Below are 27,117 nucleotides of genomic sequence, written 5' to 3' on the forward strand. Positions count from 1 at the left end.
ATGGCATCACGTGCAGCATTTCGAGAGGTAGAGGAGAGATGGGGTGAAGCTGGCGAGACATGTTGACGGTGAACGGAGCACGACGCGGAACTTGTCGAGGACTGGAGGGACCAGTTCCTCGTTGTGCATTTGACGAGCGAGTTGACCAGAGCCAAGCAGTCAACTTCAGAAATGATTGTGCAGAATGAACGACAGTGTAGATATAGACGGTATAAAGAGGCAGCGGCCGAAGCGAACTGTCCGCCGAGAAAACAGGGTGGGAAATTTTGCCGGAAGAAGTTGATGTTGTGAGGAGATTTGGAACAAATACGCTGGGCAAATCCCAAGTGAATGTGGCCGCGAGCAAAGTGCCTGAGCGCGCTGAGCTGGCAGCAGCTGCCGAAATAGCTCAGTTGGGAGAGCGTTAGACTGAAGATCTAAAGGTCCCTGGTTCAATCCCGGGTTTCGGCAAGCGCAGGACTGCTTGCGCGCTCCCTCCTTTGTTTAGCTGTGATGGAGGCGAGTGAATAAATGTGAAGCTCTGCACCTTTCCTTGCTGGCGCAAGGGTGGTTTGGATTGCATCTCACCCTCCTTCTGCAGCGATGCTGTGCCTTTTGCTTCCAGTCTCATGGCACATTTCTTCTCATTGGCTCCGTAACGAGCATTCCAAAACAGTCAAATAATCAAATGGACAAACCCTCAATCCTGCACCAATTCAAATTCTCCTACTGTTCATTGACCAACATCTGCGAACGCACAAAACAGTCTTTGAGTCAGCAACGCGTACATGGTGGCCTTTGCACTCTCTCTATCAAACACTCCCTCGCTCATAAGCTTGCTGACGGCCAGCTGTTCCAGCTTGCAAAAACTGGTGATCCCTGATCGCAATGGAAAGGTTGCAGGAGAGATGCTGACATGCGCATGGCCGCCTGACTTTAGGTTGATTTGAGCGTTCCAGAGGTGCGCCTCAGCAAATCGCTTTGGACTGTCCTTGTTTTCGACACAAGCGGTCACTTCAGAAATGATCGTGCAGAATGACGATGGAAAAGTATTCACAAACAGACTCGGTCGGGTAAACAGTCAGTGACTTGCATGCCGCTTTGGAGATGGTTGCAGAGAACTTGGGAATCCTCAAGCCTGCAGAGTAATAACTGAAGGTTTTAACAGTGGACGGACTGAAGCCGGAGCAGAGGCGATTTGTTCAAATTGTTCCGGTGCATCGGGTTGCTTGCAAAGCAGCTTAGACTGATACTGACCATTTGCAGACGGATGGCATCACGTGCAGCATTTCGAGAGGTAGAGGAGAGATGGGGTGAAGCTGGCGAGACATGTTGACGGTGAACGGAGCACGACGCGGAACTTGTCGAGGACTGGAGGGACCAGTTCCTCGTTGTGCATTTGACGAGCGAGTTGACCAGAGCCAAGCAGTCAACTTCAGAAATGATTGTGCAGAATGAACGACAGTGTAGATATAGACGGTATAAAGAGGCAGCGGCCGAAGCGAACTGTCCGCCGAGAAAACAGGGTGGGAAATTTTGCCGGAAGAAGTTGATGTTGTGAGGAGATTTGGAACAAATACGCTGGGCAAATCCCAAGTGAATGTGGCCGCGAGCAAAGTGCCTGAGCGCGCTGAGCTGGCAGCAGCTGCCGAAATAGCTCAGTTGGGAGAGCGTTAGACTGAAGATCTAAAGGTCCCTGGTTCAATCCCGGGTTTCGGCAAGCGCAGGACTGCTTGCGCGCTCCCTCCTTTGTTTAGCTGTGATGGAGGCGAGTGAATAAATGTGAAGCTCTGCACCTTTCCTTGCTGGCGCAAGGGTGGTTTGGATTGCATCTCACCCTCCTTCTGCAGCGATGCTGTGCCTTTTGCTTCCAGTCTCATGGCACATTTCTTCTCATTGGCTCCGTAACGAGCATTCCAAAACAGTCAAATAATCAAATGGACAAACCCTCAATCCTGCACCAATTCAAATTCTCCTACTGTTCATTGACCAACATCTGCGAACGCACAAAACAGTCTTTGAGTCAGCAACGCGTACATGGTGGCCTTTGCACTCTCTCTATCAAACACTCCCTCGCTCATAAGCTTGCTGACGGCCAGCTGTTCCAGCTTGCAAAAACTGGTGATCCCTGATCGCAATGGAAAGGTTGCAGGAGAGATGCTGACATGCGCATGGCCGCCTGACTTTAGGTTGATTTGAGCGTTCCAGAGGTGCGCCTCAGCAAATCGCTTTGGACTGTCCTTGTTTTCGACACAAGCGGTCACTTCAGAAATGATCGTGCAGAATGACGATGGAAAAGTATTCACAAACAGACTCGGTCGGGTAAACAGTCAGTGACTTGCATGCCGCTTTGGAGATGGTTGCAGAGAACTTGGGAATCCTCAAGCCTGCAGAGTAATAACTGAAGGTTTTAACAGTGGACGGACTGAAGCCGGAGCAGAGGCGATTTGTTCAAATTGTTCCGGTGCATCGGGTTGCTTGCAAAGCAGCTTAGACTGATACTGACCATTTGCAGACGGATGGCATCACGTGCAGCATTTCGAGAGGTAGAGGAGAGATGGGGTGAAGCTGGCGAGACATGTTGACGGTGAACGGAGCACGACGCGGAACTTGTCGAGGACTGGAGGGACCAGTTCCTCGTTGTGCATTTGACGAGCGAGTTGACCAGAGCCAAGCAGTCAACTTCAGAAATGATTGTGCAGAATGAACGACAGTGTAGATATAGACGGTATAAAGAGGCAGCGGCCGAAGCGAACTGTCCGCCGAGAAAACAGGGTGGGAAATTTTGCCGGAAGAAGTTGATGTTGTGAGGAGATTTGGAACAAATACGCTGGGCAAATCCCAAGTGAATGTGGCCGCGAGCAAAGTGCCTGAGCGCGCTGAGCTGGCAGCAGCTGCCGAAATAGCTCAGTTGGGAGAGCGTTAGACTGAAGATCTAAAGGTCCCTGGTTCAATCCCGGGTTTCGGCAAGCGCAGGACTGCTTGCGCGCTCCCTCCTTTGTTTAGCTGTGATGGAGGCGAGTGAATAAATGTGAAGCTCTGCACCTTTCCTTGCTGGCGCAAGGGTGGTTTGGATTGCATCTCACCCTCCTTCTGCAGCGATGCTGTGCCTTTTGCTTCCAGTCTCATGGCACATTTCTTCTCATTGGCTCCGTAACGAGCATTCCAAAACAGTCAAATAATCAAATGGACAAACCCTCAATCCTGCACCAATTCAAATTCTCCTACTGTTCATTGACCAACATCTGCGAACGCACAAAACAGTCTTTGAGTCAGCAACGCGTACATGGTGGCCTTTGCACTCTCTCTATCAAACACTCCCTCGCTCATAAGCTTGCTGACGGCCAGCTGTTCCAGCTTGCAAAAACTGGTGATCCCTGATCGCAATGGAAAGGTTGCAGGAGAGATGCTGACATGCGCATGGCCGCCTGACTTTAGGTTGATTTGAGCGTTCCAGAGGTGCGCCTCAGCAAATCGCTTTGGACTGTCCTTGTTTTCGACACAAGCGGTCACTTCAGAAATGATCGTGCAGAATGACGATGGAAAAGTATTCACAAACAGACTCGGTCGGGTAAACAGTCAGTGACTTGCATGCCGCTTTGGAGATGGTTGCAGAGAACTTGGGAATCCTCAAGCCTGCAGAGTAATAACTGAAGGTTTTAACAGTGGACGGACTGAAGCCGGAGCAGAGGCGATTTGTTCAAATTGTTCCGGTGCATCGGGTTGCTTGCAAAGCAGCTTAGACTGATACTGACCATTTGCAGACGGATGGCATCACGTGCAGCATTTCGAGAGGTAGAGGAGAGATGGGGTGAAGCTGGCGAGACATGTTGACGGTGAACGGAGCACGACGCGGAACTTGTCGAGGACTGGAGGGACCAGTTCCTCGTTGTGCATTTGACGAGCGAGTTGACCAGAGCCAAGCAGTCAACTTCAGAAATGATTGTGCAGAATGAACGACAGTGTAGATATAGACGGTATAAAGAGGCAGCGGCCGAAGCGAACTGTCCGCCGAGAAAACAGGGTGGGAAATTTTGCCGGAAGAAGTTGATGTTGTGAGGAGATTTGGAACAAATACGCTGGGCAAATCCCAAGTGAATGTGGCCGCGAGCAAAGTGCCTGAGCGCGCTGAGCTGGCAGCAGCTGCCGAAATAGCTCAGTTGGGAGAGCGTTAGACTGAAGATCTAAAGGTCCCTGGTTCAATCCCGGGTTTCGGCAAGCGCAGGACTGCTTGCGCGCTCCCTCCTTTGTTTAGCTGTGATGGAGGCGAGTGAATAAATGTGAAGCTCTGCACCTTTCCTTGCTGGCGCAAGGGTGGTTTGGATTGCATCTCACCCTCCTTCTGCAGCGATGCTGTGCCTTTTGCTTCCAGTCTCATGGCACATTTCTTCTCATTGGCTCCGTAACGAGCATTCCAAAACAGTCAAATAATCAAATGGACAAACCCTCAATCCTGCACCAATTCAAATTCTCCTACTGTTCATTGACCAACATCTGCGAACGCACAAAACAGTCTTTGAGTCAGCAACGCGTACATGGTGGCCTTTGCACTCTCTCTATCAAACACTCCCTCGCTCATAAGCTTGCTGACGGCCAGCTGTTCCAGCTTGCAAAAACTGGTGATCCCTGATCGCAATGGAAAGGTTGCAGGAGAGATGCTGACATGCGCATGGCCGCCTGACTTTAGGTTGATTTGAGCGTTCCAGAGGTGCGCCTCAGCAAATCGCTTTGGACTGTCCTTGTTTTCGACACAAGCGGTCACTTCAGAAATGATCGTGCAGAATGACGATGGAAAAGTATTCACAAACAGACTCGGTCGGGTAAACAGTCAGTGACTTGCATGCCGCTTTGGAGATGGTTGCAGAGAACTTGGGAATCCTCAAGCCTGCAGAGTAATAACTGAAGGTTTTAACAGTGGACGGACTGAAGCCGGAGCAGAGGCGATTTGTTCAAATTGTTCCGGTGCATCGGGTTGCTTGCAAAGCAGCTTAGACTGATACTGACCATTTGCAGACGGATGGCATCACGTGCAGCATTTCGAGAGGTAGAGGAGAGATGGGGTGAAGCTGGCGAGACATGTTGACGGTGAACGGAGCACGACGCGGAACTTGTCGAGGACTGGAGGGACCAGTTCCTCGTTGTGCATTTGACGAGCGAGTTGACCAGAGCCAAGCAGTCAACTTCAGAAATGATTGTGCAGAATGAACGACAGTGTAGATATAGACGGTATAAAGAGGCAGCGGCCGAAGCGAACTGTCCGCCGAGAAAACAGGGTGGGAAATTTTGCCGGAAGAAGTTGATGTTGTGAGGAGATTTGGAACAAATACGCTGGGCAAATCCCAAGTGAATGTGGCCGCGAGCAAAGTGCCTGAGCGCGCTGAGCTGGCAGCAGCTGCCGAAATAGCTCAGTTGGGAGAGCGTTAGACTGAAGATCTAAAGGTCCCTGGTTCAATCCCGGGTTTCGGCAAGCGCAGGACTGCTTGCGCGCTCCCTCCTTTGTTTAGCTGTGATGGAGGCGAGTGAATAAATGTGAAGCTCTGCACCTTTCCTTGCTGGCGCAAGGGTGGTTTGGATTGCATCTCACCCTCCTTCTGCAGCGATGCTGTGCCTTTTGCTTCCAGTCTCATGGCACATTTCTTCTCATTGGCTCCGTAACGAGCATTCCAAAACAGTCAAATAATCAAATGGACAAACCCTCAATCCTGCACCAATTCAAATTCTCCTACTGTTCATTGACCAACATCTGCGAACGCACAAAACAGTCTTTGAGTCAGCAACGCGTACATGGTGGCCTTTGCACTCTCTCTATCAAACACTCCCTCGCTCATAAGCTTGCTGACGGCCAGCTGTTCCAGCTTGCAAAAACTGGTGATCCCTGATCGCAATGGAAAGGTTGCAGGAGAGATGCTGACATGCGCATGGCCGCCTGACTTTAGGTTGATTTGAGCGTTCCAGAGGTGCGCCTCAGCAAATCGCTTTGGACTGTCCTTGTTTTCGACACAAGCGGTCACTTCAGAAATGATCGTGCAGAATGACGATGGAAAAGTATTCACAAACAGACTCGGTCGGGTAAACAGTCAGTGACTTGCATGCCGCTTTGGAGATGGTTGCAGAGAACTTGGGAATCCTCAAGCCTGCAGAGTAATAACTGAAGGTTTTAACAGTGGACGGACTGAAGCCGGAGCAGAGGCGATTTGTTCAAATTGTTCCGGTGCATCGGGTTGCTTGCAAAGCAGCTTAGACTGATACTGACCATTTGCAGACGGATGGCATCACGTGCAGCATTTCGAGAGGTAGAGGAGAGATGGGGTGAAGCTGGCGAGACATGTTGACGGTGAACGGAGCACGACGCGGAACTTGTCGAGGACTGGAGGGACCAGTTCCTCGTTGTGCATTTGACGAGCGAGTTGACCAGAGCCAAGCAGTCAACTTCAGAAATGATTGTGCAGAATGAACGACAGTGTAGATATAGACGGTATAAAGAGGCAGCGGCCGAAGCGAACTGTCCGCCGAGAAAACAGGGTGGGAAATTTTGCCGGAAGAAGTTGATGTTGTGAGGAGATTTGGAACAAATACGCTGGGCAAATCCCAAGTGAATGTGGCCGCGAGCAAAGTGCCTGAGCGCGCTGAGCTGGCAGCAGCTGCCGAAATAGCTCAGTTGGGAGAGCGTTAGACTGAAGATCTAAAGGTCCCTGGTTCAATCCCGGGTTTCGGCAAGCGCAGGACTGCTTGCGCGCTCCCTCCTTTGTTTAGCTGTGATGGAGGCGAGTGAATAAATGTGAAGCTCTGCACCTTTCCTTGCTGGCGCAAGGGTGGTTTGGATTGCATCTCACCCTCCTTCTGCAGCGATGCTGTGCCTTTTGCTTCCAGTCTCATGGCACATTTCTTCTCATTGGCTCCGTAACGAGCATTCCAAAACAGTCAAATAATCAAATGGACAAACCCTCAATCCTGCACCAATTCAAATTCTCCTACTGTTCATTGACCAACATCTGCGAACGCACAAAACAGTCTTTGAGTCAGCAACGCGTACATGGTGGCCTTTGCACTCTCTCTATCAAACACTCCCTCGCTCATAAGCTTGCTGACGGCCAGCTGTTCCAGCTTGCAAAAACTGGTGATCCCTGATCGCAATGGAAAGGTTGCAGGAGAGATGCTGACATGCGCATGGCCGCCTGACTTTAGGTTGATTTGAGCGTTCCAGAGGTGCGCCTCAGCAAATCGCTTTGGACTGTCCTTGTTTTCGACACAAGCGGTCACTTCAGAAATGATCGTGCAGAATGACGATGGAAAAGTATTCACAAACAGACTCGGTCGGGTAAACAGTCAGTGACTTGCATGCCGCTTTGGAGATGGTTGCAGAGAACTTGGGAATCCTCAAGCCTGCAGAGTAATAACTGAAGGTTTTAACAGTGGACGGACTGAAGCCGGAGCAGAGGCGATTTGTTCAAATTGTTCCGGTGCATCGGGTTGCTTGCAAAGCAGCTTAGACTGATACTGACCATTTGCAGACGGATGGCATCACGTGCAGCATTTCGAGAGGTAGAGGAGAGATGGGGTGAAGCTGGCGAGACATGTTGACGGTGAACGGAGCACGACGCGGAACTTGTCGAGGACTGGAGGGACCAGTTCCTCGTTGTGCATTTGACGAGCGAGTTGACCAGAGCCAAGCAGTCAACTTCAGAAATGATTGTGCAGAATGAACGACAGTGTAGATATAGACGGTATAAAGAGGCAGCGGCCGAAGCGAACTGTCCGCCGAGAAAACAGGGTGGGAAATTTTGCCGGAAGAAGTTGATGTTGTGAGGAGATTTGGAACAAATACGCTGGGCAAATCCCAAGTGAATGTGGCCGCGAGCAAAGTGCCTGAGCGCGCTGAGCTGGCAGCAGCTGCCGAAATAGCTCAGTTGGGAGAGCGTTAGACTGAAGATCTAAAGGTCCCTGGTTCAATCCCGGGTTTCGACAAGCGCAGGACTGCTTGCGCGCTCCCTCCTTTGTTTAGCTGTGATGGAGGCGAGTGAATAAATGTGAAGCTCTGCACCTTTCCTTGCTGGCGCAAGGGTGGTTTGGATTGCATCTCACCCTCCTTCTGCAGCGATGCTGTGCCTTTTGCTTCCAGTCTCATGGCACATTTCTTCTCATTGGCTCCGTAACGAGCATTCCAAAACAGTCAAATAATCAAATGGACAAACCCTCAATCCTGCACCAATTCAAATTCTCCTACTGTTCATTGACCAACATCTGCGAACGCACAAAACAGTCTTTGAGTCAGCAACGCGTACATGGTGGCCTTTGCACTCTCTCTATCAAACACTCCCTCGCTCATAAGCTTGCTGACGGCCAGCTGTTCCAGCTTGCAAAAACTGGTGATCCCTGATCGCAATGGAAAGGTTGCAGGAGAGATGCTGACATGCGCATGGCCGCCTGACTTTAGGTTGATTTGAGCGTTCCAGAGGTGCGCCTCAGCAAATCGCTTTGGACTGTCCTTGTTTTCGACACAAGCGGTCACTTCAGAAATGATCGTGCAGAATGACGATGGAAAAGTATTCACAAACAGACTCGGTCGGGTAAACAGTCAGTGACTTGCATGCCGCTTTGGAGATGGTTGCAGAGAACTTGGGAATCCTCAAGCCTGCAGAGTAATAACTGAAGGTTTTAACAGTGGACGGACTGAAGCCGGAGCAGAGGCGATTTGTTCAAATTGTTCCGGTGCATCGGGTTGCTTGCAAAGCAGCTTAGACTGATACTGACCATTTGCAGACGGATGGCATCACGTGCAGCATTTCGAGAGGTAGAGGAGAGATGGGGTGAAGCTGGCGAGACATGTTGACGGTGAACGGAGCACGACGCGGAACTTGTCGAGGACTGGAGGGACCAGTTCCTCGTTGTGCATTTGACGAGCGAGTTGACCAGAGCCAAGCAGTCAACTTCAGAAATGATTGTGCAGAATGAACGACAGTGTAGATATAGACGGTATAAAGAGGCAGCGGCCGAAGCGAACTGTCCGCCGAGAAAACAGGGTGGGAAATTTTGCCGGAAGAAGTTGATGTTGTGAGGAGATTTGGAACAAATACGCTGGGCAAATCCCAAGTGAATGTGGCCGCGAGCAAAGTGCCTGAGCGCGCTGAGCTGGCAGCAGCTGCCGAAATAGCTCAGTTGGGAGAGCGTTAGACTGAAGATCTAAAGGTCCCTGGTTCAATCCCGGGTTTCGGCAAGCGCAGGACTGCTTGCGCGCTCCCTCCTTTGTTTAGCTGTGATGGAGGCGAGTGAATAAATGTGAAGCTCTGCACCTTTCCTTGCTGGCGCAAGGGTGGTTTGGATTGCATCTCACCCTCCTTCTGCAGCGATGCTGTGCCTTTTGCTTCCAGTCTCATGGCACATTTCTTCTCATTGGCTCCGTAACGAGCATTCCAAAACAGTCAAATAATCAAATGGACAAACCCTCAATCCTGCACCAATTCAAATTCTCCTACTGTTCATTGACCAACATCTGCGAACGCACAAAACAGTCTTTGAGTCAGCAACGCGTACATGGTGGCCTTTGCACTCTCTCTATCAAACACTCCCTCGCTCATAAGCTTGCTGACGGCCAGCTGTTCCAGCTTGCAAAAACTGGTGATCCCTGATCGCAATGGAAAGGTTGCAGGAGAGATGCTGACATGCGCATGGCCGCCTGACTTTAGGTTGATTTGAGCGTTCCAGAGGTGCGCCTCAGCAAATCGCTTTGGACTGTCCTTGTTTTCGACACAAGCGGTCACTTCAGAAATGATCGTGCAGAATGACGATGGAAAAGTATTCACAAACAGACTCGGTCGGGTAAACAGTCAGTGACTTGCATGCCGCTTTGGAGATGGTTGCAGAGAACTTGGGAATCCTCAAGCCTGCAGAGTAATAACTGAAGGTTTTAACAGTGGACGGACTGAAGCCGGAGCAGAGGCGATTTGTTCAAATTGTTCCGGTGCATCGGGTTGCTTGCAAAGCAGCTTAGACTGATACTGACCATTTGCAGACGGATGGCATCACGTGCAGCATTTCGAGAGGTAGAGGAGAGATGGGGTGAAGCTGGCGAGACATGTTGACGGTGAACGGAGCACGACGCGGAACTTGTCGAGGACTGGAGGGACCAGTTCCTCGTTGTGCATTTGACGAGCGAGTTGACCAGAGCCAAGCAGTCAACTTCAGAAATGATTGTGCAGAATGAACGACAGTGTAGATATAGACGGTATAAAGAGGCAGCGGCCGAAGCGAACTGTCCGCCGAGAAAACAGGGTGGGAAATTTTGCCGGAAGAAGTTGATGTTGTGAGGAGATTTGGAACAAATATGCTGGGCAAATCCCAAGTGAATGTGGCCGCGAGCAAAGTGCCTGAGCGCGCTGAGCTGGCAGCAGCTGCCGAAATAGCTCAGTTGGGAGAGCGTTAGACTGAAGATCTAAAGGTCCCTGGTTCAATCCCGGGTTTCGGCAAGCGCAGGACTGCTTGCGCGCTCCCTCCTTTGTTTAGCTGTGATGGAGGCGAGTGAATAAATGTGAAGCTCTGCACCTTTCCTTGCTGGCGCAAGGGTGGTTTGGATTGCATCTCACCCTCCTTCTGCAGCGATGCTGTGCCTTTTGCTTCCAGTCTCATGGCACATTTCTTCTCATTGGCTCCGTAACGAGCATTCCAAAACAGTCAAATAATCAAATGGACAAACCCTCAATCCTGCACCAATTCAAATTCTCCTACTGTTCATTGACCAACATCTGCGAACGCACAAAACAGTCTTTGAGTCAGCAACGCGTACATGGTGGCCTTTGCACTCTCTCTATCAAACACTCCCTCGCTCATAAGCTTGCTGACGGCCAGCTGTTCCAGCTTGCAAAAACTGGTGATCCCTGATCGCAATGGAAAGGTTGCAGGAGAGATGCTGACATGCGCATGGCCGCCTGACTTTAGGTTGATTTGAGCGTTCCAGAGGTGCGCCTCAGCAAATCGCTTTGGACTGTCCTTGTTTTCGACACAAGCGGTCACTTCAGAAATGATCGTGCAGAATGACGATGGAAAAGTATTCACAAACAGACTCGGTCGGGTAAACAGTCAGTGACTTGCATGCCGCTTTGGAGATGGTTGCAGAGAACTTGGGAATCCTCAAGCCTGCAGAGTAATAACTGAAGGTTTTAACAGTGGACGGACTGAAGCCGGAGCAGAGGCGATTTGTTCAAATTGTTCCGGTGCATCGGGTTGCTTGCAAAGCAGCTTAGACTGATACTGACCATTTGCAGACGGATGGCATCACGTGCAGCATTTCGAGAGGTAGAGGAGAGATGGGGTGAAGCTGGCGAGACATGTTGACGGTGAACGGAGCACGACGCGGAACTTGTCGAGGACTGGAGGGACCAGTTCCTCGTTGTGCATTTGACGAGCGAGTTGACCAGAGCCAAGCAGTCAACTTCAGAAATGATTGTGCAGAATGAACGACAGTGTAGATATAGACGGTATAAAGAGGCAGCGGCCGAAGCGAACTGTCCGCCGAGAAAACAGGGTGGGAAATTTTGCCGGAAGAAGTTGATGTTGTGAGGAGATTTGGAACAAATACGCTGGGCAAATCCCAAGTGAATGTGGCCGCGAGCAAAGTGCCTGAGCGCGCTGAGCTGGCAGCAGCTGCCGAAATAGCTCAGTTGGGAGAGCGTTAGACTGAAGATCTAAAGAGTCCCTGGTTCAATCCCGGGTTTCGGCAAGCGCAGGACTGCTTGCGCGCTCCCTCCTTTGTTTAGCTGTGATGGAGGCGAGTGAATAAATGTGAAGCTCTGCACCTTTCCTTGCTGGCGCAAGGGTGGTTTGGATTGCATCTCACCCTCCTTCTGCAGCGATGCTGTGCCTTTTGCTTCCAGTCTCATGGCACATTTCTTCTCATTGGCTCCGTAACGAGCATTCCAAAACAGTCAAATAATCAAATGGACAAACCCTCAATCCTGCACCAATTCAAATTCTCCTACTGTTCATTGACCAACATCTGCGAACGCACAAAACAGTCTTTGAGTCAGCAACGCGTACATGGTGGCCTTTGCACTCTCTCTATCAAACACTCCCTCGCTCATAAGCTTGCTGACGGCCAGCTGTTCCAGCTTGCAAAAACTGGTGATCCCTGATCGCAATGGAAAGGTTGCAGGAGAGATGCTGACATGCGCATGGCCGCCTGACTTTAGGTTGATTTGAGCGTTCCAGAGGTGCGCCTCAGCAAATCGCTTTGGACTGTCCTTGTTTTCGACACAAGCGGTCACTTCAGAAATGATCGTGCAGAATGACGATGGAAAAGTATTCACAAACAGACTCGGTCGGGTAAACAGTCAGTGACTTGCATGCCGCTTTGGAGATGGTTGCAGAGAACTTGGGAATCCTCAAGCCTGCAGAGTAATAACTGAAGGTTTTAACAGTGGACGGACTGAAGCCGGAGCAGAGGCGATTTGTTCAAATTGTTCCGGTGCATCGGGTTGCTTGCAAAGCAGCTTAGACTGATACTGACCATTTGCAGACGGATGGCATCACGTGCAGCATTTCGAGAGGTAGAGGAGAGATGGGGTGAAGCTGGCGAGACATGTTGACGGTGAACGGAGCACGACGCGGAACTTGTCGAGGACTGGAGGGACCAGTTCCTCGTTGTGCATTTGACGAGCGAGTTGACCAGAGCCAAGCAGTCAACTTCAGAAATGATTGTGCAGAATGAACGACAGTGTAGATATAGACGGTATAAAGAGGCAGCGGCCGAAGCGAACTGTCCGCCGAGAAAACAGGGTGGGAAATTTTGCCGGAAGAAGTTGATGTTGTGAGGAGATTTGGAACAAATACGCTGGGCAAATCCCAAGTGAATGTGGCCGCGAGCAAAGTGCCTGAGCGCGCTGAGCTGGCAGCAGCTGCCGAAATAGCTCAGTTGGGAGAGCGTTAGACTGAAGATCTAAAGGTCCCTGGTTCAATCCCGGGTTTCGGCAAGCGCAGGACTGCTTGCGCGCTCCCTCCTTTGTTTAGCTGTGATGGAGGCGAGTGAATAAATGTGAAGCTCTGCACCTTTCCTTGCTGGCGCAAGGGTGGTTTGGATTGCATCTCACCCTCCTTCTGCAGCGATGCTGTGCCTTTTGCTTCCAGTCTCATGGCACATTTCTTCTCATTGGCTCCGTAACGAGCATTCCAAAACAGTCAAATAATCAAATGGACAAACCCTCAATCCTGCACCAATTCAAATTCTCCTACTGTTCATTGACCAACATCTGCGAACGCACAAAACAGTCTTTGAGTCAGCAACGCGTACATGGTGGCCTTTGCACTCTCTCTATCAAACACTCCCTCGCTCATAAGCTTGCTGACGGCCAGCTGTTCCAGCTTGCAAAAACTGGTGATCCCTGATCGCAATGGAAAGGTTGCAGGAGAGATGCTGACATGCGCATGGCCGCCTGACTTTAGGTTGATTTGAGCGTTCCAGAGGTGCGCCTCAGCAAATCGCTTTGGACTGTCCTTGTTTTCGACACAAGCGGTCACTTCAGAAATGATCGTGCAGAATGACGATGGAAAAGTATTCACAAACAGACTCGGTCGGGTAAACAGTCAGTGACTTGCATGCCGCTTTGGAGATGGTTGCAGAGAACTTGGGAATCCTCAAGCCTGCAGAGTAATAACTGAAGGTTTTAACAGTGGACGGACTGAAGCCGGAGCAGAGGCGATTTGTTCAAATTGTTCCGGTGCATCGGGTTGCTTGCAAAGCAGCTTAGACTGATACTGACCATTTGCAGACGGATGGCATCACGTGCAGCATTTCGAGAGGTAGAGGAGAGATGGGGTGAAGCTGGCGAGACATGTTGACGGTGAACGGAGCACGACGCGGAACTTGTCGAGGACTGGAGGGACCAGTTCCTCGTTGTGCATTTGACGAGCGAGTTGACCAGAGCCAAGCAGTCAACTTCAGAAATGATTGTGCAGAATGAACGACAGTGTAGATATAGACGGTATAAAGAGGCAGCGGCCGAAGCGAACTGTCCGCCGAGAAAACAGGGTGGGAAATTTTGCCGGAAGAAGTTGATGTTGTGAGGAGATTTGGAACAAATACGCTGGGCAAATCCCAAGTGAATGTGGCCGCGAGCAAAGTGCCTGAGCGCGCTGAGCTGGCAGCAGCTGCCGAAATAGCTCAGTTGGGAGAGCGTTAGACTGAAGATCTAAAGGTCCCTGGTTCAATCCCGGGTTTCGGCAAGCGCAGGACTGCTTGCGCGCTCCCTCCTTTGTTTAGCTGTGATGGAGGCGAGTGAATAAATGTGAAGCTCTGCACCTTTCCTTGCTGGCGCAAGGGTGGTTTGGATTGCATCTCACCCTCCTTCTGCAGCGATGCTGTGCCTTTTGCTTCCAGTCTCATGGCACATTTCTTCTCATTGGCTCCGTAACGAGCATTCCAAAACAGTCAAATAATCAAATGGACAAACCCTCAATCCTGCACCAATTCAAATTCTCCTACTGTTCATTGACCAACATCTGCGAACGCACAAAACAGTCTTTGAGTCAGCAACGCGTACATGGTGGCCTTTGCACTCTCTCTATCAAACACTCCCTCGCTCATAAGCTTGCTGACGGCCAGCTGTTCCAGCTTGCAAAAACTGGTGATCCCTGATCGCAATGGAAAGGTTGCAGGAGAGATGCTGACATGCGCATGGCCGCCTGACTTTAGGTTGATTTGAGCGTTCCAGAGGTGCGCCTCAGCAAATCGCTTTGGACTGTCCTTGTTTTCGACACAAGCGGTCACTTCAGAAATGATCGTGCAGAATGACGATGGAAAAGTATTCACAAACAGACTCGGTCGGGTAAACAGTCAGTGACTTGCATGCCGCTTTGGAGATGGTTGCAGAGAACTTGGGAATCCTCAAGCCTGCAGAGTAATAACTGAAGGTTTTAACAGTGGACGGACTGAAGCCGGAGCAGAGGCGATTTGTTCAAATTGTTCCGGTGCATCGGGTTGCTTGCAAAGCAGCTTAGACTGATACTGACCATTTGCAGACGGATGGCATCACGTGCAGCATTTCGAGAGGTAGAGGAGAGATGGGGTGAAGCTGGCGAGACATGTTGACGGTGAACGGAGCACGACGCGGAACTTGTCGAGGACTGGAGGGACCAGTTCCTCGTTGTGCATTTGACGAGCGAGTTGACCAGAGCCAAGCAGTCAACTTCAGAAATGATTGTGCAGAATGAACGACAGTGTAGATATAGACGGTATAAAGAGGCAGCGGCCGAAGCGAACTGTCCGCCGAGAAAACAGGGTGGGAAATTTTGCCGGAAGAAGTTGATGTTGTGAGGAGATTTGGAACAAATACGCTGGGCAAATCCCAAGTGAATGTGGCCGCGAGCAAAGTGCCTGAGCGCGCTGAGCTGGCAGCAGCTGCCGAAATAGCTCAGTTGGGAGAGCGTTAGACTGAAGATCTAAAGGTCCCTGGTTCAATCCCGGGTTTCGGCAAGCGCAGGACTGCTTGCGCGCTCCCTCCTTTGTTTAGCTGTGATGGAGGCGAGTGAATAAATGTGAAGCTCTGCACCTTTCCTTGCTGGCGCAAGGGTGGTTTGGATTGCATCTCACCCTCCTTCTGCAGCGATGCTGTGCCTTTTGCTTCCAGTCTCATGGCACATTTCTTCTCATTGGCTCCGTAACGAGCATTCCAAAACAGTCAAATAATCAAATGGACAAACCCTCAATCCTGCACCAATTCAAATTCTCCTACTGTTCATTGACCAACATCTGCGAACGCACAAAACAGTCTTTGAGTCAGCAACGCGTACATGGTGGCCTTTGCACTCTCTCTATCAAACACTCCCTCGCTCATAAGCTTGCTGACGGCCAGCTGTTCCAGCTTGCAAAAACTGGTGATCCCTGATCGCAATGGAAAGGTTGCAGGAGAGATGCTGACATGCGCATGGCCGCCTGACTTTAGGTTGATTTGAGCGTTCCAGAGGTGCGCCTCAGCAAATCGCTTTGGACTGTCCTTGTTTTCGACACAAGCGGTCACTTCAGAAATGATCGTGCAGAATGACGATGGAAAAGTATTCACAAACAGACTCGGTCGGGTAAACAGTCAGTGACTTGCATGCCGCTTTGGAGATGGTTGCAGAGAACTTGGGAATCCTCAAGCCTGCAGAGTAATAACTGAAGGTTTTAACAGTGGACGGACTGAAGCCGGAGCAGAGGCGATTTGTTCAAATTGTTCCGGTGCATCGGGTTGCTTGCAAAGCAGCTTAGACTGATACTGACCATTTGCAGACGGATGGCATCACGTGCAGCATTTCGAGAGGTAGAGGAGAGATGGGGTGAAGCTGGCGAGACATGTTGACGGTGAACGGAGCACGACGCGGAACTTGTCGAGGACTGGAGGGACCAGTTCCTCGTTGTGCATTTGACGAGCGAGTTGACCAGAGCCAAGCAGTCAACTTCAGAAATGATTGTGCAGAATGAACGACAGTGTAGATATAGACGGTATAAAGAGGCAGCGGCCGAAGCGAACTGTCCGCCGAGAAAACAGGGTGGGAAATTTTGCCGGAAGAAGTTGATGTTGTGAGGAGATTTGGAACAAATACGCTGGGCAAATCCCAAGTGAATGTGGCCGCGAGCAAAGTGCCTGAGCGCGCTGAGCTGGCAGCAGCTGCCGAAATAGCTCAGTTGGGAGAGCGTTAGACTGAAGATCTAAAGGTCCCTGGTTCAATCCCGGGTTTCGGCAAGCGCAGGACTGCTTGCGCGCTCCCTCCTTTGTTTAGCTGTGATGGAGGCGAGTGAATAAATGTGAAGCTCTGCACCTTTCCTTGCTGGCGCAAGGGTGGTTTGGATTGCATCTCACCCTCCTTCTGCAGCGATGCTGTGCCTTTTGCTTCCAGTCTCATGGCACATTTCTTCTCATTGGCTCCGTAACGAGCATTCCAAAACAGTCAAATAATCAAATGGACAAACCCTCAATCCTGCACCAATTCAAATTCTCCTACTGTTCATTGACCAACATCTGCGAACGCACAAAACAGTCTTTGAGTCAGCAACGCGTACATGGTGGCCTTTGCACTCTCTCTATCAAACACTCCCTCGCTCATAAGCTTGCTGACGGCCAGCTGTTCCAGCTTGCAAAAACTGGTGATCCCTGATCGCAATGGAAAGGTTGCAGGAGAGATGCTGACATGCGCATGGCCGCCTGACTTTAGGTTGATTTGAGCGTTCCAGAGGTGCGCCTCAGCAAATCGCTTTGGACTGTCCTTGTTTTCGACACAAGCGGTCACTTCAGAAATGATCGTGCAGAATGACGATGGAAAAGTATTCACAAACAGACTCGGTCGGGTAAACAGTCAGTGACTTGCATGCCGCTTTGGAGATGGTTGCAGAGAACTTGGGAATCCTCAAGCCTGCAGAGTAATAACTGAAGGTTTTAACAGTGGACGGACTGAAGCCGGAGCAGAGGCGATTTGTTCAAATTGTTCCGGTGCATCGGGTTGCTTGCAAAGCAGCTTAGACTGATACTGACCATTTGCAGACGGATGGCATCACGTGCAGCATTTCGAGAGGTAGAGGAGAGATGGGGTGAAGCTGGCGAGACATGTTGACGGTGAACGGAGCACGACGCGGAACTTGTCGAGGACTGGAGGGACCAGTTCCTCGTTGTGCATTTGACGAGCGAGTTGACCAGAGCCAAGCAGTCAACTTCAGAAATGATTGTGCAGAATGAACGACAGTGTAGATATAGACGGTATAAAGAGGCAGCGGCCGAAGCGAACTGTCCGCCGAGAAAACAGGGTGGGAAATTTTGCCGGAAGAAGTTGATGTTGTGAGGAGATTTGGAACAAATACGCTGGGCAAATCCCAAGTGAATGTGGCCGCGAGCAAAGTGCCTGAGCGCGCTGAGCTGGCAGCAGCTGCCGAAATAGCTCAGTTGGGAGAGCGTTAGACTGAAGATCTAAAGGTCCCTGGTTCAATCCCGGGTTTCGGCAAGCGCAGGACTGCTTGCGCGCTCCCTCCTTTGTTTAGCTGTGATGGAGGCGAGTGAATAAATGTGAAGCTCTGCACCTTTCCTTGCTGGCGCAAGGGTGGTTTGGATTGCATCTCACCCTCCTTCTGCAGCGATGCTGTGCCTTTTGCTTCCAGTCTCATGGCACATTTCTTCTCATTGGCTCCGTAACGAGCATTCCAAAACAGTCAAATAATCAAATGGACAAACCCTCAATCCTGCACCAATTCAAATTCTCCTACTGTTCATTGACCAACATCTGCGAACGCACAAAACAGTCTTTGAGTCAGCAACGCGTACATGGTGGCCTTTGCACTCTCTCTATCAAACACTCCCTCGCTCATAAGCTTGCTGACGGCCAGCTGTTCCAGCTTGCAAAAACTGGTGATCCCTGATCGCAATGGAAAGGTTGCAGGAGAGATGCTGACATGCGCATGGCCGCCTGACTTTAGGTTGATTTGAGCGTTCCAGAGGTGCGCCTCAGCAAATCGCTTTGGACTGTCCTTGTTTTCGACACAAGCGGTCACTTCAGAAATGATCGTGCAGAATGACGATGGAAAAGTATTCACAAACAGACTCGGTCGGGTAAACAGTCAGTGACTTGCATGCCGCTTTGGAGATGGTTGCAGAGAACTTGGGAATCCTCAAGCCTGCAGAGTAATAACTGAAGGTTTTAACAGTGGACGGACTGAAGCCGGAGCAGAGGCGATTTGTTCAAATTGTTCCGGTGCATCGGGTTGCTTGCAAAGCAGCTTAGACTGATACTGACCATTTGCAGACGGATGGCATCACGTGCAGCATTTCGAGAGGTAGAGGAGAGATGGGGTGAAGCTGGCGAGACATGTTGACGGTGAACGGAGCACGACGCGGAACTTGTCGAGGACTGGAGGGACCAGTTCCTCGTTGTGCATTTGACGAGCGAGTTGACCAGAGCCAAGCAGTCAACTTCAGAAATGATTGTGCAGAATGAACGACAGTGTAGATATAGACGGTATAAAGAGGCAGCGGCCGAAGCGAACTGTCCGCCGAGAAAACAGGGTGGGAAATTTTGCCGGAAGAAGTTGATGTTGTGAGGAGATTTGGAACAAATACGCTGGGCAAATCCCAAGTGAATGTGGCCGCGAGCAAAGTGCCTGAGCGCGCTGAGCTGGCAGCAGCTGCCGAAATAGCTCAGTTGGGAGAGCGTTAGACTGAAGATCTAAAGGTCCCTGGTTCAATCCCGGGTTTCGGCAAGCGCAGGACTGCTTGCGCGCTCCCTCCTTTGTTTAGCTGTGATGGAGGCGAGTGAATAAATGTGAAGCTCTGCACCTTTCCTTGCTGGCGCAAGGGTGGTTTGGATTGCATCTCACCCTCCTTCTGCAGCGATGCTGTGCCTTTTGCTTCCAGTCTCATGGCACATTTCTTCTCATTGGCTCCGTAACGAGCATTCCAAAACAGTCAAATAATCAAATGGACAAACCCTCAATCCTGCACCAATTCAAATTCTCCTACTGTTCATTGACCAACATCTGCGAACGCACAAAACAGTCTTTGAGTCAGCAACGCGTACATGGTGGCCTTTGCACTCTCTCTATCAAACACTCCCTCGCTCATAAGCTTGCTGACGGCCAGCTGTTCCAGCTTGCAAAAACTGGTGATCCCTGATCGCAATGGAAAGGTTGCAGGAGAGATGCTGACATGCGCATGGCCGCCTGACTTTAGGTTGATTTGAGCGTTCCAGAGGTGCGCCTCAGCAAATCGCTTTGGACTGTCCTTGTTTTCGACACAAGCGGTCACTTCAGAAATGATCGTGCAGAATGACGATGGAAAAGTATTCACAAACAGACTCGGTCGGGTAAACAGTCAGTGACTTGCATGCCGCTTTGGAGATGGTTGCAGAGAACTTGGGAATCCTCAAGCCTGCAGAGTAATAACTGAAGGTTTTAACAGTGGACGGACTGAAGCCGGAGCAGAGGCGATTTGTTCAAATTGTTCCGGTGCATCGGGTTGCTTGCAAAGCAGCTTAGACTGATACTGACCATTTGCAGACGGATGGCATCACGTGCAGCATTTCGAGAGGTAGAGGAGAGATGGGGTGAAGCTGGCGAGACATGTTGACGGTGAACGGAGCACGACGCGGAACTTGTCGAGGACTGGAGGGACCAGTTCCTCGTTGTGCATTTGACGAGCGAGTTGACCAGAGCCAAGCAGTCAACTTCAGAAATGATTGTGCAGAATGAACGACAGTGTAGATATAGACGGTATAAAGAGGCAGCGGCCGAAGCGAACTGTCCGCCGAGAAAACAGGGTGGGAAATTTTGCCGGAAGAAGTTGATGTTGTGAGGAGATTTGGAACAAATACGCTGGGCAAATCCCAAGTGAATGTGGCCGCGAGCAAAGTGCCTGAGCGCGCTGAGCTGGCAGCAGCTGCCGAAATAGCTCAGTTGGGAGAGCGTTAGACTGAAGATCTAAAGGTCCCTGGTTCAATCCCGGGTTTCGGCAAGCGCAGGACTGCTTGCGCGCTCCCTCCTTTGTTTAGCTGTGATGGAGGCGAGTGAATAAATGTGAAGCTCTGCACCTTTCCTTGCTGGCGCAAGGGTGGTTTGGATTGCATCTCACCCTCCTTCTGCAGCGATGCTGTGCCTTTTGCTTCCAGTCTCATGGCACATTTCTTCTCATTGGCTCCGTAACGAGCATTCCAAAACAGTCAAATAATCAAATGGACAAACCCTCAATCCTGCACCAATTCAAATTCTCCTACTGTTCATTGACCAACATCTGCGAACGCACAAAACAGTCTTTGAGTCAGCAACGCGTACATGGTGGCCTTTGCACTCTCTCTATCAAACACTCCCTCGCTCATAAGCTTGCTGACGGCCAGCTGTTCCAGCTTGCAAAAACTGGTGATCCCTGATCGCAATGGAAAGGTTGCAGGAGAGATGCTGACATGCGCATGGCCGCCTGACTTTAGGTTGATTTGAGCGTTCCAGAGGTGCGCCTCAGCAAATCGCTTTGGACTGTCCTTGTTTTCGACACAAGCGGTCACTTCAGAAATGATCGTGCAGAATGACGATGGAAAAGTATTCACAAACAGACTCGGTCGGGTAAACAGTCAGTGACTTGCATGCCGCTTTGGAGATGGTTGCAGAGAACTTGGGAATCCTCAAGCCTGCAGAGTAATAACTGAAGGTTTTAACAGTGGACGGACTGAAGCCGGAGCAGAGGCGATTTGTTCAAATTGTTCCGGTGCATCGGGTTGCTTGCAAAGCAGCTTAGACTGATACTGACCATTTGCAGACGGATGGCATCACGTGCAGCATTTCGAGAGGTAGAGGAGAGATGGGGTGAAGCTGGCGAGACATGTTGACGGTGAACGGAGCACGACGCGGAACTTGTCGAGGACTGGAGGGACCAGTTCCTCGTTGTGCATTTGACGAGCGAGTTGACCAGAGCCAAGCAGTCAACTTCAGAAATGATTGTGCAGAATGAACGACAGTGTAGATATAGACGGTATAAAGAGGCAGCGGCCGAAGCGAACTGTCCGCCGAGAAAACAGGGTGGGAAATTTTGCCGGAAGAAGTTGATGTTGTGAGGAGATTTGGAACAAATACGCTGGGCAAATCCCAAGTGAATGTGGCCGCGAGCAAAGTGCCTGAGCGCGCTGAGCTGGCAGCAGCTGCCGAAATAGCTCAGTTGGGAGAGCGTTAGACTGAAGATCTAAAGGTCCCTGGTTCAATCCCGGGTTTCGGCAAGCGCAGGACTGCTTGCGCGCTCCCTCCTTTGTTTAGCTGTGATGGAGGCGAGTGAATAAATGTGAAGCTCTGCACCTTTCCTTGCTGGCGCAAGGGTGGTTTGGATTGCATCTCACCCTCCTTCTGCAGCGATGCTGTGCCTTTTGCTTCCAGTCTCATGGCACATTTCTTCTCATTGGCTCCGTAACGAGCATTCCAAAACAGTCAAATAATCAAATGGACAAACCCTCAATCCTGCACCAATTCAAATTCTCCTACTGTTCATTGACCAACATCTGCGAACGCACAAAACAGTCTTTGAGTCAGCAACGCGTACATGGTGGCCTTTGCACTCTCTCTATCAAACACTCCCTCGCTCATAAGCTTGCTGACGGCCAGCTGTTCCAGCTTGCAAAAACTGGTGATCCCTGATCGCAATGGAAAGGTTGCAGGAGAGATGCTGACATGCGCATGGCCGCCTGACTTTAGGTTGATTTGAGCGTTCCAGAGGTGCGCCTCAGCAAATCGCTTTGGACTGTCCTTGTTTTCGACACAAGCGGTCACTTCAGAAATGATCGTGCAGAATGACGATGGAAAAGTATTCACAAACAGACTCGGTCGGGTAAACAGTCAGTGACTTGCATGCCGCTTTGGAGATGGTTGCAGAGAACTTGGGAATCCTCAAGCCTGCAGAGTAATAACTGAAGGTTTTAACAGTGGACGGACTGAAGCCGGAGCAGAGGCGATTTGTTCAAATTGTTCCGGTGCATCGGGTTGCTTGCAAAGCAGCTTAGACTGATACTGACCATTTGCAGACGGATGGCATCACGTGCAGCATTTCGAGAGGTAGAGGAGAGATGGGGTGAAGCTGGCGAGACATGTTGACGGTGAACGGAGCACGACGCGGAACTTGTCGAGGACTGGAGGGACCAGTTCCTCGTTGTGCATTTGACGAGCGAGTTGACCAGAGCCAAGCAGTCAACTTCAGAAATGATTGTGCAGAATGAACGACAGTGTAGATATAGACGGTATAAAGAGGCAGCGGCCGAAGCGAACTGTCCGCCGAGAAAACAGGGTGGGAAATTTTGCCGGAAGAAGTTGATGTTGTGAGGAGATTTGGAACAAATACGCTGGGCAAATCCCAAGTGAATGTGGCCGCGAGCAAAGTGCCTGAGCGCGCTGAGCTGGCAGCAGCTGCCGAAATAGCTCAGTTGGGAGAGCGTTAGACTGAAGATCTAAAGGTCCCTGGTTCAATCCCGGGTTTCGGCAAGCGCAGGACTGCTTGCGCGCTCCCTCCTTTGTTTAGCTGTGATGGAGGCGAGTGAATAAATGTGAAGCTCTGCACCTTTCCTTGCTGGCGCAAGGGTGGTTTGGATTGCATCTCACCCTCCTTCTGCAGCGATGCTGTGCCTTTTGCTTCCAGTCTCATGGCACATTTCTTCTCATTGGCTCCGTAACGAGCATTCCAAAACAGTCAAATAATCAAATGGACAAACCCTCAATCCTGCACCAATTCAAATTCTCCTACTGTTCATTGACCAACATCTGCGAACGCACAAAACAGTCTTTGAGTCAGCAACGCGTACATGGTGGCCTTTGCACTCTCTCTATCAAACACTCCCTCGCTCATAAGCTTGCTGACGGCCAGCTGTTCCAGCTTGCAAAAACTGGTGATCCCTGATCGCAATGGAAAGGTTGCAGGAGAGATGCTGACATGCGCATGGCCGCCTGACTTTAGGTTGATTTGAGCGTTCCAGAGGTGCGCCTCAGCAAATCGCTTTGGACTGTCCTTGTTTTCGACACAAGCGGTCACTTCAGAAATGATCGTGCAGAATGACGATGGAAAAGTATTCACAAACAGACTCGGTCGGGTAAACAGTCAGTGACTTGCATGCCGCTTTGGAGATGGTTGCAGAGAACTTGGGAATCCTCAAGCCTGCAGAGTAATAACTGAAGGTTTTAACAGTGGACGGACTGAAGCCGGAGCAGAGGCGATTTGTTCAAATTGTTCCGGTGCATCGGGTTGCTTGCAAAGCAGCTTAGACTGATACTGACCATTTGCAGACGGATGGCATCACGTGCAGCATTTCGAGAGGTAGAGGAGAGATGGGGTGAAGCTGGCGAGACATGTTGACGGTGAACGGAGCACGACGCGGAACTTGTCGAGGACTGGAGGGACCAGTTCCTCGTTGTGCATTTGACGAGCGAGTTGACCAGAGCCAAGCAGTCAACTTCAGAAATGATTGTGCAGAATGAACGACAGTGTAGATATAGACGGTATAAAGAGGCAGCGGCCGAAGCGAACTGTCCGCCGAGAAAACAGGGTGGGAAATTTTGCCGGAAGAAGTTGATGTTGTGAGGAGATTTGGAACAAATACGCTGGGCAAATCCCAAGTGAATGTGGCCGCGAGCAAAGTGCCTGAGCGCGCTGAGCTGGCAGCAGCTGCCGAAATAGCTCAGTTGGGAGAGCGTTAGACTGAAGATCTAAAGGTCCCTGGTTCAATCCCGGGTTTCGGCAAGCGCAGGACTGCTTGCGCGCTCCCTCCTTTGTTTAGCTGTGATGGAGGCGAGTGAATAAATGTGAAGCTCTGCACCTTTCCTTGCTGGCGCAAGGGTGGTTTGGATTGCATCTCACCCTCCTTCTGCAGCGATGCTGTGCCTTTTGCTTCCAGTCTCATGGCACATTTCTTCTCATTGGCTCCGTAACGAGCATTCCAAAACAGTCAAATAATCAAATGGACAAACCCTCAATCCTGCACCAATTCAAATTCTCCTACTGTTCATTGACCAACATCTGCGAACGCACAAAACAGTCTTTGAGTCAGCAACGCGTACATGGTGGCCTTTGCACTCTCTCTATCAAACACTCCCTCGCTCATAAGCTTGCTGACGGCCAGCTGTTCCAGCTTGCAAAAACTGGTGATCCCTGATCGCAATGGAAAGGTTGCAGGAGAGATGCTGACATGCGCATGGCCGCCTGACTTTAGGTTGATTTGAGCGTTCCAGAGGTGCGCCTCAGCAAATCGCTTTGGACTGTCCTTGTTTTCGACACAAGCGGTCACTTCAGAAATGATCGTGCAGAATGACGATGGAAAAGTATTCACAAACAGACTCGGTCGGGTAAACAGTCAGTGACTTGCATGCCGCTTTGGAGATGGTTGCAGAGAACTTGGGAATCCTCAAGCCTGCAGAGTAATAACTGAAGGTTTTAACAGTGGACGGACTGAAGCCGGAGCAGAGGCGATTTGTTCAAATTGTTCCGGTGCATCGGGTTGCTTGCAAAGCAGCTTAGACTGATACTGACCATTTGCAGACGGATGGCATCACGTGCAGCATTTCGAGAGGTAGAGGAGAGATGGGGTGAAGCTGGCGAGACATGTTGACGGTGAACGGAGCACGACGCGGAACTTGTCGAGGACTGGAGGGACCAGTTCCTCGTTGTGCATTTGACGAGCGAGTTGACCAGAGCCAAGCAGTCAACTTCAGAAATGATTGTGCAGAATGAACGACAGTGTAGATATAGACGGTATAAAGAGGCAGCGGCCGAAGCGAACTGTCCGCCGAGAAAACAGGGTGGGAAATTTTGCCGGAAGAAGTTGATGTTGTGAGGAGATTTGGAACAAATACGCTGGGCAAATCCCAAGTGAATGTGGCCGCGAGCAAAGTGCCTGAGCGCGCTGAGCTGGCAGCAGCTGCCGAAATAGCTCAGTTGGGAGAGCGTTAGACTGAAGATCTAAAGGTCCCTGGTTCAATCCCGGGTTTCGGCAAGCGCAGGACTGCTTGCGCGCTCCCTCCTTTGTTTAGCTGTGATGGAGGCGAGTGAATAAATGTGAAGCTCTGCACCTTTCCTTGCTGGCGCAAGGGTGGTTTGGATTGCATCTCACCCTCCTTCTGCAGCGATGCTGTGCCTTTTGCTTCCAGTCTCATGGCACATTTCTTCTCATTGGCTCCGTAACGAGCATTCCAAAACAGTCAAATAATCAAATGGACAAACCCTCAATCCTGCACCAATTCAAATTCTCCTACTGTTCATTGACCAACATCTGCGAACGCACAAAACAGTCTTTGAGTCAGCAACGCGTACATGGTGGCCTTTGCACTCTCTCTATCAAACACTCCCTCGCTCATAAGCTTGCTGACGGCCAGCTGTTCCAGCTTGCAAAAACTGGTGATCCCTGATCGCAATGGAAAGGTTGCAGGAGAGATGCTGACATGCGCATGGCCGCCTGACTTTAGGTTGATTTGAGCGTTCCAGAGGTGCGCCTCAGCAAATCGCTTTGGACTGTCCTTGTTTTCGACACAAGCGGTCACTTCAGAAATGATCGTGCAGAATGACGATGGAAAAGTATTCACAAACAGACTCGGTCGGGTAAACAGTCAGTGACTTGCATGCCGCTTTGGAGATGGTTGCAGAGAACTTGGGAATCCTCAAGCCTGCAGAGTAATAACTGAAGGTTTTAACAGTGGACGGACTGAAGCCGGAGCAGAGGCGATTTGTTCAAATTGTTCCGGTGCATCGGGTTGCTTGCAAAGCAGCTTAGACTGATACTGACCATTTGCAGACGGATGGCATCACGTGCAGCATTTCGAGAGGTAGAGGAGAGATGGGGTGAAGCTGGCGAGACATGTTGACGGTGAACGGAGCACGACGCGGAACTTGTCGAGGACTGGAGGGACCAGTTCCTCGTTGTGCATTTGACGAGCGAGTTGACCAGAGCCAAGCAGTCAACTTCAGAAATGATTGTGCAGAATGAACGACAGTGTAGATATAGACGGTATAAAGAGGCAGCGGCCGAAGCGAACTGTCCGCCGAGAAAACAGGGTGGGAAATTTTGCCGGAAGAAGTTGATGTTGTGAGGAGATTTGGAACAAATACGCTGGGCAAATCCCAAGTGAATGTGGCCGCGAGCAAAGTGCCTGAGCGCGCTGAGCTGGCAGCAGCTGCCGAAATAGCTCAGTTGGGAGAGCGTTAGACTGAAGATCTAAAGGTCCCTGGTTCAATCCCGGGTTTCGGCAAGCGCAGGACTGCTTGCGCGCTCCCTCCTTTGTTTAGCTGTGATGGAGGCGAGTGAATAAATGTGAAGCTCTGCACCTTTCCTTGCTGGCGCAAGGGTGGTTTGGATTGCATCTCACCCTCCTTCTGCAGCGATGCTGTGCCTTTTGCTTCCAGTCTCATGGCACATTTCTTCTCATTGGCTCCGTAACGAGCATTCCAAAACAGTCAAATAATCAAATGGACAAACCCTCAATCCTGCACCAATTCAAATTCTCCTACTGTTCATTGACCAACATCTGCGAACGCACAAAACAGTCTTTGAGTCAGCAACGCGTACATGGTGGCCTTTGCACTCTCTCTATCAAACACTCCCTCGCTCATAAGCTTGCTGACGGCCAGCTGTTCCAGCTTGCAAAAACTGGTGATCCCTGATCGCAATGGAAAGGTTGCAGGAGAG

General features: G+C 50.6%; 21 non-coding genes across 21 annotated transcripts; all 21 read left to right on the plus strand.

Moving 5' to 3' along the window:
* The first annotated feature begins 377 nt into the window (after positions 1 to 377).
* On the plus strand, positions 378 to 450 carry trnaf-gaa (transfer RNA phenylalanine (anticodon GAA)). The gene has a single exon. It is a non-coding gene; the product is annotated as a tRNA-Phe (tRNA).
* Positions 451 to 1,626: 1,176 nt separating this feature from the next.
* Positions 1,627 to 1,699, plus strand: trnaf-gaa (transfer RNA phenylalanine (anticodon GAA)). Its single transcript has one exon. It is a non-coding gene; the product is annotated as a tRNA-Phe (tRNA).
* Positions 1,700 to 2,875: 1,176 nt separating this feature from the next.
* Positions 2,876 to 2,948, plus strand: trnaf-gaa (transfer RNA phenylalanine (anticodon GAA)). Its single transcript has one exon. It is a non-coding gene; the product is annotated as a tRNA-Phe (tRNA).
* A 1,176-nt stretch (positions 2,949 to 4,124) lies between these two features.
* trnaf-gaa (transfer RNA phenylalanine (anticodon GAA)) lies at positions 4,125 to 4,197 on the plus strand. The gene has a single exon. It is a non-coding gene; the product is annotated as a tRNA-Phe (tRNA).
* Positions 4,198 to 5,373: 1,176 nt separating this feature from the next.
* trnaf-gaa (transfer RNA phenylalanine (anticodon GAA)) lies at positions 5,374 to 5,446 on the plus strand. Its single transcript has one exon. It is a non-coding gene; the product is annotated as a tRNA-Phe (tRNA).
* A 1,176-nt stretch (positions 5,447 to 6,622) lies between these two features.
* trnaf-gaa (transfer RNA phenylalanine (anticodon GAA)) lies at positions 6,623 to 6,695 on the plus strand. Its single transcript has one exon. It is a non-coding gene; the product is annotated as a tRNA-Phe (tRNA).
* Positions 6,696 to 7,871: 1,176 nt separating this feature from the next.
* On the plus strand, positions 7,872 to 7,944 carry trnaf-gaa (transfer RNA phenylalanine (anticodon GAA)). The gene has a single exon. It is a non-coding gene; the product is annotated as a tRNA-Phe (tRNA).
* Positions 7,945 to 9,120: 1,176 nt separating this feature from the next.
* Positions 9,121 to 9,193, plus strand: trnaf-gaa (transfer RNA phenylalanine (anticodon GAA)). Its single transcript has one exon. It is a non-coding gene; the product is annotated as a tRNA-Phe (tRNA).
* Positions 9,194 to 10,369: 1,176 nt separating this feature from the next.
* trnaf-gaa (transfer RNA phenylalanine (anticodon GAA)) lies at positions 10,370 to 10,442 on the plus strand. Its single transcript has one exon. It is a non-coding gene; the product is annotated as a tRNA-Phe (tRNA).
* Positions 10,443 to 12,868: 2,426 nt separating this feature from the next.
* Positions 12,869 to 12,941, plus strand: trnaf-gaa (transfer RNA phenylalanine (anticodon GAA)). Its single transcript has one exon. It is a non-coding gene; the product is annotated as a tRNA-Phe (tRNA).
* Positions 12,942 to 14,117: 1,176 nt separating this feature from the next.
* trnaf-gaa (transfer RNA phenylalanine (anticodon GAA)) lies at positions 14,118 to 14,190 on the plus strand. The gene has a single exon. It is a non-coding gene; the product is annotated as a tRNA-Phe (tRNA).
* A 1,176-nt stretch (positions 14,191 to 15,366) lies between these two features.
* trnaf-gaa (transfer RNA phenylalanine (anticodon GAA)) lies at positions 15,367 to 15,439 on the plus strand. Its single transcript has one exon. It is a non-coding gene; the product is annotated as a tRNA-Phe (tRNA).
* Positions 15,440 to 16,615: 1,176 nt separating this feature from the next.
* On the plus strand, positions 16,616 to 16,688 carry trnaf-gaa (transfer RNA phenylalanine (anticodon GAA)). Its single transcript has one exon. It is a non-coding gene; the product is annotated as a tRNA-Phe (tRNA).
* A 1,176-nt stretch (positions 16,689 to 17,864) lies between these two features.
* Positions 17,865 to 17,937, plus strand: trnaf-gaa (transfer RNA phenylalanine (anticodon GAA)). The gene has a single exon. It is a non-coding gene; the product is annotated as a tRNA-Phe (tRNA).
* A 1,176-nt stretch (positions 17,938 to 19,113) lies between these two features.
* Positions 19,114 to 19,186, plus strand: trnaf-gaa (transfer RNA phenylalanine (anticodon GAA)). The gene has a single exon. It is a non-coding gene; the product is annotated as a tRNA-Phe (tRNA).
* Positions 19,187 to 20,362: 1,176 nt separating this feature from the next.
* trnaf-gaa (transfer RNA phenylalanine (anticodon GAA)) lies at positions 20,363 to 20,435 on the plus strand. Its single transcript has one exon. It is a non-coding gene; the product is annotated as a tRNA-Phe (tRNA).
* A 1,176-nt stretch (positions 20,436 to 21,611) lies between these two features.
* trnaf-gaa (transfer RNA phenylalanine (anticodon GAA)) lies at positions 21,612 to 21,684 on the plus strand. Its single transcript has one exon. It is a non-coding gene; the product is annotated as a tRNA-Phe (tRNA).
* Positions 21,685 to 22,860: 1,176 nt separating this feature from the next.
* On the plus strand, positions 22,861 to 22,933 carry trnaf-gaa (transfer RNA phenylalanine (anticodon GAA)). The gene has a single exon. It is a non-coding gene; the product is annotated as a tRNA-Phe (tRNA).
* A 1,176-nt stretch (positions 22,934 to 24,109) lies between these two features.
* On the plus strand, positions 24,110 to 24,182 carry trnaf-gaa (transfer RNA phenylalanine (anticodon GAA)). The gene has a single exon. It is a non-coding gene; the product is annotated as a tRNA-Phe (tRNA).
* Positions 24,183 to 25,358: 1,176 nt separating this feature from the next.
* Positions 25,359 to 25,431, plus strand: trnaf-gaa (transfer RNA phenylalanine (anticodon GAA)). Its single transcript has one exon. It is a non-coding gene; the product is annotated as a tRNA-Phe (tRNA).
* Positions 25,432 to 26,607: 1,176 nt separating this feature from the next.
* trnaf-gaa (transfer RNA phenylalanine (anticodon GAA)) lies at positions 26,608 to 26,680 on the plus strand. Its single transcript has one exon. It is a non-coding gene; the product is annotated as a tRNA-Phe (tRNA).
* The last annotated feature ends 437 nt before the right edge of the window (positions 26,681 to 27,117 follow it).

Source organism: Chiloscyllium plagiosum, unplaced genomic scaffold (genome assembly GCF_037043375.1).
Source record: "Chiloscyllium plagiosum isolate Xiang-an unplaced genomic scaffold, Cpla_swu_hap1 HiC_scaffold_14, whole genome shotgun sequence".
NCBI classification, from domain to species: Eukaryota; Metazoa; Chordata; class Chondrichthyes; order Orectolobiformes; family Hemiscylliidae; genus Chiloscyllium; species Chiloscyllium plagiosum.